This window comes from Lolium rigidum, chromosome 1 (assembly GCF_022539505.1).
Source record: "Lolium rigidum isolate FL_2022 chromosome 1, APGP_CSIRO_Lrig_0.1, whole genome shotgun sequence".
In the NCBI taxonomy this organism is placed as follows: Eukaryota; Viridiplantae; Streptophyta; class Magnoliopsida; order Poales; family Poaceae; genus Lolium; species Lolium rigidum.
In genome coordinates, this window is record NC_061508.1 from 3,863,499 (window position 1) to 3,875,702 (window position 12,204).

The following is a 12,204-nucleotide window of genomic DNA, read 5'->3' on the forward strand; positions in this document are numbered from 1 at the left end:
AATCAACCATGCTAATAGCATTCCAAAGATTGTACTTGTACGTACCTAAAGTGGTAGTACACCATAGTACCGCAAGAGAAGTTAGATAGTTTATGCCTTATAATGTCAACCTGTAGATGCATGGTTCTTGTATTTATGCCTCATAAACACAAGAACTCTCTATCTACAGGTTGACATTATAAGGCAAACATATATTATAATTCATTACCGTGGTATAGAGTAATCAACGTATTAAGCTTTCATTTCCAAAGAAAAAGTTCTAGATGGTGAGACAAATAAAAGATATAATGCTAGAGTGAAGAAGTCAGAACTTCGGATTTCTCAATAACCAGTAGATGCAAAGCATTGCTCTGCCATGTACTGATAACGGTGCCAAAACGCCATGTAGCCGGTAAGAATCCAGTCTGAATATACTCCCTGGTGCATCAGGAAAAGAAGATCAGTCTTTGTGTTTGTTTTATACTTTGCATCAACTTTGGCTGTTTCAAATACAATATTCAGGTTTGTTTCATACTTTGAGTCAAGTCCTCCAACAAAACTGTTGCAAGACGTCAACTTTGTCTACACCCCAGTTCTTTTGACTGCCTCTTTGCTTCCATAACAATCTGTGGTTTCCGCTCACTCCAGCATACATTTCTAATTCTGAGATTATTAAACAGGGTGAGAAAGCAAAAATCCTCACATAATTACTAAATTTAAGAAATACTAAAACAGTGAAGCAGAGAGAAAACTTTCCTTTTAAATCTACATGCTCTTAATATCAATGTACTCTGCTGTTTTACCTGGACAGTATCTTTTTTGCATCAAAGCTACAATTTAATTATCAGTATGTGCTATTATATTCTACCAATAGAATCGTTTTATTACAAAAGCTCATATTTGGAGGGATACTCCGGAAACATTTTTTAGCAGACCTACTACTGACCTTAACCATGTCTCTGACAAATGTTCATGAATTAGACAACCAATTCTGCTGATCCTTTGGCTGGATTAGGGCCCCTTGTAATGCTGGCACTCACAAGAAAAGAAGCCCAAAACTACCGCTTATTGCACATGTCACTGGCCATGTGATTGTAACCTGTTAGAAGAATAACAACCATGATCAAATAAATCACACATTTGTATTCCAAAGCAAATTTAAATCTGAGACCCAATGTATAACATATCATTTCTCATTTTTTTAATCAAACAAATGAAGTTCAAATGAAACAGCTGGATGTGTTTATCTCCTGAAACCATGCACCAAAGGAAGTGATGACAACATCAAGTTTCTATCAATTTAATCAAACCAAAAAGGTGTAAAGTTCAACAAACCTGGTGCTTACATGAAGAAAGGTTCCAAAATGAGCAGTCATGTACAAATCTTAATATACATACACCACTTCGGAATTGTAAGTAATACTTTTTTTTTTAACAGGAAGTAATACTTGATCTGCAGTTGGCTAAACATAGTCAGTAACGTGGCTGCTTCTGCAAGTGGAAAACTATATGTGCCATCTGGTAATATCACTACTATGTTTTTTTCTTTGTAACATTTGCAAAGATTCTTTGCCGGCTCCATCGAAGGCTAATGCTTTGGAGCATTTACCGGGTATATTCACCGTCTTGTCATGTTAATCAACATGAACTTCTGCCTTCTTCTTGTTCTGAATTCTCGGATAGCAACCCAACAGCTGAATGTTAACACTGAACACCTGAACCAATACAATGGTCACGGGTAAAAAATATTTGATATACTACATTAAAAAACTGGCATGCACACCGATTAGTCGATGGACCAAACAGTTAGCATACCGCCGTACAAAGATACATAAGTAGGCATAGCACGGAGTTCACCTTGGCATCCTCTATCCGCGATGGAGAGCGACCATCTTGTTCAAGCAAGAATCAACGTTGCCGTTCCTATCCTAGCCCACATCAACACCCACTTCACCCGGACCGAATCCAAAACAGCCCGCAGGGCATATGAGAAGAAACAGAGGTGGTGGGGCTGGCCTCCTACCTTCCGTCGACACCCACACTGGAAGCAAACACATACTGGCACCACACCAGAGGTTGAAAAAGAAGTCAACCGAGCAAGAGGAAGAGAAAGGCGGCGTATACCTACGACGGAGAGGACGAAGGGCAGTTGAAGTGGTAGCAGTTCCCACCCCAGCAAGTGACGATGGCGGCCAGCATCAGAACCTTGAGTAGCTCGACCACTGTTGGTCGTCACTCGTCAAGCGCCACACGGCGGACCAATCGTGTCGGGTGCCGCCTTCCAGGAGTGGAGCTGCGTCGAAGGGAACCGGAGCACAACGGTGACGGCCGCGACACCAGAGCAGGATCTGACCCACGCCACGCCCACCGGCCGCCGAGGAGCTCGACCACGGAGGAGAGCTTAGACGAAAACGAATTCGTGTCGGCCACCCCGACGACTGCCACTCCATGTCGCTCTTCAAGTCGTCAATCCTCTCGGCGCTCCACCTGAACCTGTCGCCTCCTCGACTGAGCCGCCCCTCCCCTGCTGCTCTCCTTCGGCAGAGAGAAAGAATCGATGACATCGTTGAGAGCCAATGATGTCCAAGATACACAACACCGGCCGTTGAGCAACCATAAGACGCACCAGAAATTGGGGCCGGGAACCGCTTCTAGGTGAGGACCTGCATCGGAGGAGCCAGAGCACCTCTTCAACATCTGCTACACCAGAGAAGAGCCCGACCCTCACACCATGGCCGCCGGCCACGGAGCGAGCTCGTCGGCTAGAGGGATCTCGTGGTAGGGGAAAGCCCGGGTGGGGAAAACCGTGCTAGGAACCGACCCGCACCATGGCCGCCGGCCACGGAGGGAGCTCGACCAGGGGAGATCTCGCGTTAGGGAGAGCCCGGGCAGCGAAATTTTCATCACATCTTCATCAGGCGCCGATTTTGTGTCTGACTTCAATGGGGAAGATACGTCACGTGGTAGCGGATGTTGAAGGCTCCTCCTCACTGATTTTACCGGACTTGCACCGTTGCACGCAGACCTTTACCATGAGCGAAGTGCTGATAAGCCTGAGACAGGAAGATTGAAGAGGCCCTCCGGGAGGGGCTTGCACGCCTCCTCTCCAAGCACAGCCTCCTACTCCTATAGCGCGCCGCCGTCGGCTAGATCAGCGCGATCTCACCAGGCAAAGCAGGTGGCCACGGAAGGGCAGAGGAGAATCTGAGCTGGGGGGAGATGGGTGGAGATACAGCGTGACAAAGGGAGGCTGCGATTCTGAGAATAATACGGGCTCTAGCAAGAAGAAGAGAGGCTCTGCGTAAGGAGGCGATTTGCACAAAAATAACCTAAAAGTGGAAGAAAAGCACAGACTGACCCTCCGGCGAAACTATTTCACTCATCTAATCCTTTTGTGTGGCGCTCCTCCCATGGGCGCTACACATGCCAGTGTGGCGCCCCTCCTGCCGGCGCCACAAACCCAGCCGACGTGGCGCCATCGACGCTGAGCTGGTGCGCCCATCCGACGTGGCAGCATGTGTGGCGCCCCTCCCATCGGCGCCACACATGCCCTTACAATTGCCCAAAACATAATGTGAGACAATTCGTCTGGGACTTAGCCGTTTTGCGAGGCTCTATGTGTGCCGCCGATGCCACGGGCGCCACACTAGCATGTGTGGCGCCGATGCCACGGGCGCCACACATCCACTTAAGTGTGGCGCCGCGCCCGCCCCCGGCCCGACCCTCTTCTTCTTCTCTCGTTTCTTCTCCTCCCTCCCTCTCTCCCCAAGGCGGCCGGCGGTTCCTCCTCCTCCCTCCCTCTCTCCCCCAACAAATCGGCCACAAATTCGTCGGATCCGACCGGCCAATCTCTTCCCCATCCATTCCTCAAGGTAATCCCCTTCGAATCCCTCAAATTCATCCACTAATTTCATAGATCTTGCTAGATTTGTACATGAACCCTAGACATGGAAACTAGATTTGAAATGGCTATGTATAGGAATGTGTATGTGTACGAATGTGTATGTGTAGGAACCCTAGATATGTAGGAACCCTAGATGTGTTGAATGAAATTTTACATGTATGTGTTGAAACCCTATGTATGTATGTGTTGAAATGTCTAATATTTGCCTAGCAAATGCATTCAAATTTATTACATATGCCTATTATTTGTGATGGAATAACTCATATTTGAACCAAATATTTGTTGGAACCCTAGATATGAATGTATGTGTGTATGTATGGAACCTTTTGTGTGTATGTGGTGAAAGGCAAAATTGGAGCTTAGCAAATGCATTCTATTGTCTTACATATGTCTATTATGTGCCTAGGAATGGTATGTCTTACGAAATTCATATGTGTGATGTATTTGGATATGAACTCTCATGTATGTGTGATGTATTTGGATATGAACTCTCATGTATGTGTGATGTATGTGTGATGTATTTGGATATGAACTCTCATGTATAGTGGAATGACTCATAACATGGTTGTGTAAACATGTAGGATGGTGTGGCTTCTGGATGAAGAGTACGATAGGGAGCACCTAGGCTGTTCATATGACGGAGAGGGGAACGGATCTTCACCCTTTGAAGATTCGTTACCATGGCACAGTGGATATACCGTATGACGAGAGGTACACGGAGTTCATCCAGCCTACCGGTCTTATGCCGTTCATATCCCTTGTAAGCCTGTTATCACCAGATTTTGGCTAAATCAGGAGATGGGCCGTAGGTGAGATGGGCTTGAAGGTTAAACGCGTGGAGGATCTCTGAAGCGGCTTGACACGAAGAAGTTGGGCTAAATTGCCCATGTATATGTATTATAGTAGATCGCATCTTAATTTAGAAGTTAGAGTTTTACCCGTGCACGGTGACATAAGCATCCCAAATGGGCCTGCCGAAGATAGTACCCGGGGTTTACTGAAGGCCCACTACCCGAAGAATAAGAAGATTCGGGAGCCCAAGATATATTAAGGAAAGTTAGAGTTGTAATAGGAAGTGCTATTTGTAATCTGGCAGGATGAGTTAGAAACCGTCCCGGACTCTGTAACTTGTACAAAAAGAAACCCTCGGCTCCGCCTCCTATATAAAGGGGGAGTCGAGGGACGAAGAGATCATCAAATCATTGTTCACAAACCCTAGTTTTCATAATCGTCGAGTACTTCTCGGCTGAAACCTTCGAGATCTACTTGCCCTCTACTTCTAACTAAACCCTAGCCTATAATCCATATGCATTGACAAGTTGATACCTTGTCAATTGGCGCCGTCTGTGGGAACTAGAGGCGTAAGGATCTGATCTCGATGGCACGTTCAAGATCTTCGACATCGTCAACCGCAAGCAACGCAATGGATCGAGGTAAACAGATCGCTGCTTGGTCCTGTCGATTTTGTTCCTCACCCACCCTCCCGTTTGGATGCATATGCGTATCTGGCGGAGCCCATGGAGATGACGTTCGGAAGGTTTCACTTTCGCGTCGAGAAGGAAGGATCGTATCGTGTCGAAATTCCGATTTTGTCGGGATCGTCGGCGGTCGATTCCGATTTTTCAAGCTATACATCGTCAACCGAGTCAGGAGAAGAAGAAACTTCGGAAACACGTTACGTCAGCACCAGAGCAAGAGAGAAACTCGCCAAGATCTTCGGCGACATGTCGTTTGAGTCATCTGCGGACTCATATATAAGCGATGGCTCAAGCGATGTCGACGATTACGACTTCATCGACAAATCTATCACGAGTGGGCAAGGTCTTCATCAATCTCAACGATGATGTCACCAAACCCAACATAGATCCGAGTACAAAATATCATCGATTTATGCCATTGAGGATCAAGAGGAAACATCGGAGGCTTTCGACGATTTGGGCAATCCCTATGTCGATCCCTCGGATCTAAGGAGAGGTATGGGCACTAAATATGTCGGGCCCACACCACGCGTCGAGTTCAACTTCCACAAACAGCACTGGGATAGAGCTGCAAAAGCTTTAGATGGTTCGGAACCAATGACGACAACTGCTACAGTCCAAGAACTGCAAGCTTATCAATATAGACTCGCCAGAGCTGGAAGAGAACTGGAAAAACAGATAGAAGCTTTAAATAAAAGAAAGGAGGCAGCCTCCGCGTCAAGCAGACGAAGGGCAGATCTAAGTCGACAATCTAGAACCTCGGGAGATAGTCATAGAGAAGCTCGGAACAGAGCAAGGTCCAGATTGCAACACATACCTGAAGGAGAAAGAGAGTACCTGGTTCAAAATCTCGACATGTCTTTTATGTCGATAGACACAAGAGGGAATATTATCCCTAAAACACCGAAGGCTGGGTATATGGCGACACAAGCCTTTATCCTTGCATCCAGGCCACCTCCAGGAGACCCAAGGGAGGCTTTGTACAACATGGCGATAGCAGGAGCTGAAGCCATGGGAACGGCGTTTGTATCAACACCGCCAGAAGGAGCTGCAAGGCAAAATAGTCCACGACCTACGGCAGCAGCAGCAGAGCAAATGTCGAAGGAACAAGTGGAGCAAGAGATACGGCAGCACAAGCAAGGGTAGACAGAGCACGGCAAGGCAGAAGGGAACATCGACAATCCCCAGAACTAAACGACGAGGATATGTGCGGTTTGCCATGCATCACAAGGAGAGTACGAAAAACTCGAGTACCTTCGGGATTTAAGTTGCCCGATCATTTCAAAAAATTCGACGGCCTGCAAGATCCAGAGGATTGGCTAGTTGATTACCTCGAGACGGTGAAGTTAACTGGAGGGACTAGGGCAACAGCCATGCAAAGTATTCAGGTGCACTTAAGTGGAGCTGCACGATCTTGGATCAAGAAACTTCCACCAGGATCTATCGACAGCTGGGAAAGTTTCGAGGACGTATTCATCAAAAACTTCAGATCCACGTGCAAAAAACCTGCGTCGTTAGAAGAGTTGAGAGCATGTCGACAAAAGCCAGATGAGTCAATGAGAAAGTACATCCAAAGGTGGAACATCATAAAAAACTCGGCAGAAAATATATCTGACGAGAGAGCAATAGATGCGTTTGTCGCAGGAATTAGGCGTGGAGATTTTGTCGAGGACTTGGGAAGGACCAATCCAAAGACAGTATCCGCGTTAATGGAGATAGCAAACAGATGGGCAGATGGAGAGGATGCTGTCCACAACAAACGGCACAGGTCGCCAGAGGAGGACCGTGGCCGAAATTACCAACCGAGGCGACGATTTCCTCGGCAGTACCCGAACTATGATGCCCCAGGGCAAATTTCGGCAGGTTTTCGGGCAAACACAGGAGGAAACAATAGAGATGATTATCAGAGAAGCAGTGAGCAGCGAGGTGATAACAGGGACGACTCTCGCAATAGGCAAAATAGCGGGCCTAGGTTCCCAAGGCCTTTCGTGTCCCCCGAAGAAATGATGAACGGACCGTGCCAGATGCATTTTTTCCTCGACAGCAACGGAAAAAGACAGTCAGGACACCTGCAGAAAGACTGTCGAAATTTTCAGGCAATGTTCAGATATGCAGAGCACGCTAACGCTAGAGCAGCACAGAGAAATCATCGGGAGCCCAGGAGCGAGATTCACCTGCCACCACCTCCCGCGATTACAGACGACAATCGCCATCAGCTCAGAATAGCGGCAGCACCTCCACCACCACCTTATGTCGATCCTAACTCAAACGGGGCGGTGTCGATGATTCAGAAGGGAAGGCCATCCAATAGAGCTCAAAAAGTAATCTCACGACAGGTGTTTATGGCAGAGAAAATGCCTCCACCAACAGTTGAGTATCTTAATTGGTCAGGACAAGACATTGGCTTAGAAAGTCCCTTGGACTATAAATATGTATCTAGGGTTTATGGAATAAACAACAACCAACGTTCAACACAATCAATCTCGGCGCATCGCCAACTCCTTCGTCTCGAGGGTTTCTCCTGGTAAGCACCATGTCTGCCTAGATCGCATCTTGCGATCTAGGCGAGCCTAAGCTTATTACGTTGTTCATGCGTTGCTCGTACCGAAGCCTTTTTGATGGCGAGCAACGTAGTTATCTTAGATGCGTTAGGGTTAGCATTGTTCTTCGTATCATATGCTTGTCGTAGTGCAACCCTTATACATCTAGCCGCCCTTACACCTATCTTAGGTGTAGGGGCGGCACCCCGCTTGATCATTGTTTAGTAGATCCGATCCGTTACGGTTGCTCCTTGTTCTTCAAGGATTAGTTTAATATCCGCAATAGTTAGGCCTTACAAAGGGTTGGAGGATCCAGCGGCGTGTAGGGTGTAGTTTGCTAGCCCTAGACAGGATGTTCCGGGGATCAACCTTGTGTTGGTTTTTAGGCCCTATCTAGGATCGGCTTACGATCACCGTACGCGAGCGCGAGGCCCAATCGTGAGTAGGATGATCCGATTATGCGGTGAAAACCCTAAATCGTTGTAGATCGCTTTAGCTTTATCTTGATCAAGCAGGACCACCATATATTCGTACACCCCGTACGAATCATGGGTGGATCGGCTCTTTGGGCCGATTCACAGGATAACCTGAGAGCCGATCGAGGCTCGTATTTAACGTTTACGTGTATGCCATGCAGGAAACTAAGCGAGGCATCATCCAACACCTTCCTGACCAGGTATAGGTCAGGTGGCACGCCCTTGCGACAAGCATCGGACGTGTGACCGGAAGGCTTTGCGGGCCGTCGCTCCGAGGGACCAGGGCCAGCCCGCAGCCCTAGTTGTTCCCGGCTCTACGGTGTTGCCGGTCGCTGCCCGCGCGTGGGTTTCGACCGCAACACATTCTGGCACGCCCGGTGGGACGATCTTCGACATCCACTGCATCGCCATCTACATTCGAGATGGCGGAAAGCACTCCGGTCAAGTACGAGGATCTGCCTGACGAGCTCAAGAAGAAGCATGACGAGATCAAGGCAGTCCTCGAAGCCGACCTCATCGGCTCTTTCCACGAACCCGCTCCCACGGCGTCGGGTGGAAGGGGTTCTCACCTGAAGGCGCGCTCGATGGAGTGGACCTGTCCGCCCCGTCGGAAGAACGCATCGGGTCGGCTGCGTCAGGAGATCAACTTCATGGTGGCTCATTCGCTGCACCGCCACTCTGAGAGCCTGGTGAACACTTTGGAGCGTGTCGCTCTGCGCGTGATCCAGGAAATCATGAGCCATCAGTATTCTCCGTCGGGACCAGCTCTGGGGACTTACAAAGGAGAAATACCATTCCAGTCCCGTCCACCGCTGCCGTTCGCGTTGGCAGCACCAGAAGTGCCGAACTCATCGGCATACGTCGTCTACAAGAGTGGTGGTGACCCTAGTGACTACCAATTCCTACCTGAGGCGCCCAAGGAGATCCCGCACGGATACACGTGCGCATACGTGCCAGACTGCAGTAACTGGGCACTCTCGAACCAGGCTGCAGCAGCAGGGGCCTCCGGAACAGCCGGGAGGAACGTCGGGAGCAGATCTTGAGAAGCAAACGTGGTTAGCTAAGTACGCCACTCCGACAAACCTCCGGAGCGCAGCTCCTGCGGTTGGCTCGGAACCGGAAAAGCAAGCATGGCTGGCTAAGTATGCCACCCCGGCGAATCTTCGGGGTTCGACACCTTCAGCCATCACCGCGGATCAGATTTGTACAATTCCGAAAGATCGGTTCGGCATGATGCCGAAAAGGAAGGCGTTCGGCTATACCAAGCCGTACCCCAACGAGTACGAATTGATCCCACTACCACCCAAATATCGGCTCCCGGACTTCACAAAGTTTAGTGGATCAGATGGTTCCAGCTCCATCGAGCATGTGAGCCGATATTTGGCACAGCTGGGCACGATCTCAGCATCAGACGAGCTGCGTGTGAGGTTCTTCGCACAGTCCCTCACAGGATCGGCTTTCGGGTGGTACACATCACCGCCACCGAACTCAATCCGGACTTGGCAGCAGTTGGAAGAGCAGTTCCATGAGCAGTATCACTCAGAGGCTTCCGAGGCTGGTATTGCCGATCTAGCACAAGTACGATAGAAGCGCGGGGAAATAGTGTCAGAATACATCCAGCGCTTCAGGACCATTAGGAACCGATGCTATTCGGTTCACGTAAGTGAAAAAGAAGCAGTCGAGTTGGCGGTGGTGGGTCTCTCATCATCGATCAAGGACGTGGCCTCCCAAGCAGACTACCCTTCATTGGCGCACATGGTGCAGAAGCTGTCAGCATATGAACAGCGCCACCCAGATGTCTACCAGGACCAATTCAAGCGTGCGGTGGTCCTAGTTGAGGCAGACGAGGATGAAGGTGCTGCGGGAGATCGAGAGGTAGCAGTGGCTGAATGGACTCGGGCAGCAGGCCCCGTGTCCTGCAAGTGGGTTAAGCCACAAGGCCCTCCAAAAGGGTTCGACTTCGACGTGACCAAAACTGAGCAGATTTTCGATCTCTTACTCACGGAGAAGCATATAAAGGTACCCGAAGGACACAAGATCCCTACGGTGCAGGAGCTGAACGGAAAGCCATACTGCAAGTGACATAACACGTTCACCCACACCACTAACGACTGCAGGGTGTGGCGTCAGCAGATCCAAATGGCGATAGAAAAAGGACGGCTAATTTTCAACCAGTACGCCATGAAGGTCGACACACACCCCTTCCCCGCCATTAACATGGTGGAGTATACTTACCATGAAGGGTGCCAGCCAGATTTCTCGTGCAATATCAACATGGTGGGACCCGGGCACCACTGCGGTAAGGACGGAGATGAGGGCAGCTGCTCTCATAGCAAAGATACAGAGGAAGCCGCTCCACGCGATCGGCTCCGCCACGACGGCAAGCGCTACGTCACGAGAGGAGAAGTGAAGAACATAAGATATCAGCGACCTCTCTCTGATCACCTCCTCAACAAGTATGTGAGTCAGTATGACCAACGCCGACGATACAACGATGATGATGAAAAAGATCGTCTGGCTAGGGACGACAGGAGACGTCGTCGGCATGATCACGACGAGGAGCGATACGAGCGCCACGCCAAGGAAAAGTCGAGGGAGCAAGACGACGTGGATAGGCACTGGGACTGCCCCTTCTTCGGACACTGCTGGGATTCAGGAATGAGCCGATTGCCAACAATCGGCAACTGCCCAGAATGCAAACAAAGGAAGAAGGATGCAGCTAACGTGTCCGTGTTCAAACGTCTAGGGCCTCTCCCGCCTCGGAACAAGCATGCTGAGTCCGCTCGGGTGGAAGATCTCGAGGAACTAGAGGACGATGATGAAGAAGACAAGTATCATCGCCCAAGGTGGTGCCCTGATGGGCTCAGCCGTTCCCAGAAGCGAAGGGTTCAGCGTCTACGTGGGTTGGAAGAAGCGGAAAGGTTATACCTGCACACGTTGAGGAAGGCACGGCCTGATCTGGCTGCCAAAATTCAGCGAACCCTGGACGAAGAAGGCCGGCCACAAAGGAAAGAGTGGTGCCCCAAGCAAAGGAAAGCCGATGATGAGACATCGGCTGGCACAAACATGGTGCTCGTCCTCCCAACGAAGGTTGGTGCTCCAGGATTACACGAGGCACCCAATTTCGACGACTGCGAGCGCATCAACGTGACACAGGATGGGACTAGGTTGGTCTTATCCACAGGCCCGACCGTGTAGCGAACGCAGCGTCCATGAACAAATGTGGCGATGCCGATCCAGGAGATCGGCCCCAAGGATTTATGGAGGAACGTTATAAAACCTTCATTGAGCAATTCAACGTGGAGGCCGATTCCAGCAATCAGCCAAAATTATCCTCATCATACGTTCTGCCTAGGTTCAACATGCGATCCAACAGAGAATACCTGAAGAGCCGATACCATCAAATCCTTTGAAAGAATCGGCTCGGGGGGCACCTAGGTGGATAAAACACGAGGATATGAAGTAGGAATATCTTTCAAGTGCCCAGCAGCCTAAGATATTCTTTGATGATGGGTATTGAAGTATGGGGGCCGATACATAAATCGGCCGTAAAAAATTCAAAAAAATTTTAAGCACAGCCGATGCGCAGACATCGACTTAAGGATAGAAAGTAGCACAGCCGATGCATGGACGTGCAGATCAGGTTAAGGATGGGTTGCATCAAATCCGCCAAAGGAAAGGAGCCGATCTGACCAGCAAGGCGCAAGAAGTGGACTGAAGAAGCTCGGGGGGCAGCTCACCCTGAAGGTTCTCTGCTCTGGGGAGCCGATTTGGTTGAAATCGGCTGGCTCTGCATCATGACTGGGAAACCGATGGTGACACGTTTG

At 49.5% G+C, this 12,204-nt stretch overlaps 1 long non-coding RNA gene across 2 annotated transcripts; it reads right to left on the reverse strand.

The window, feature by feature from the left end:
- Window positions 1-213: 213 nt before the first annotated feature.
- On the reverse strand, window positions 214-2,198 carry LOC124666338. Of its 2 annotated transcripts, XR_006990868.1 has the most exons (4): window positions 1,837-2,198; window positions 926-1,694; window positions 515-642; window positions 214-417 (listed from the first exon to the last, which is right to left on the reverse strand). It is a non-coding gene; the product is annotated as an uncharacterized LOC124666338 (long non-coding RNA). The 2 variants fall into 2 exon arrangements; XR_006990867.1 differs by having other exon boundaries at window positions 926-2,198.
- Window positions 2,199-12,204: the final 10,006 nt, after the last annotated feature.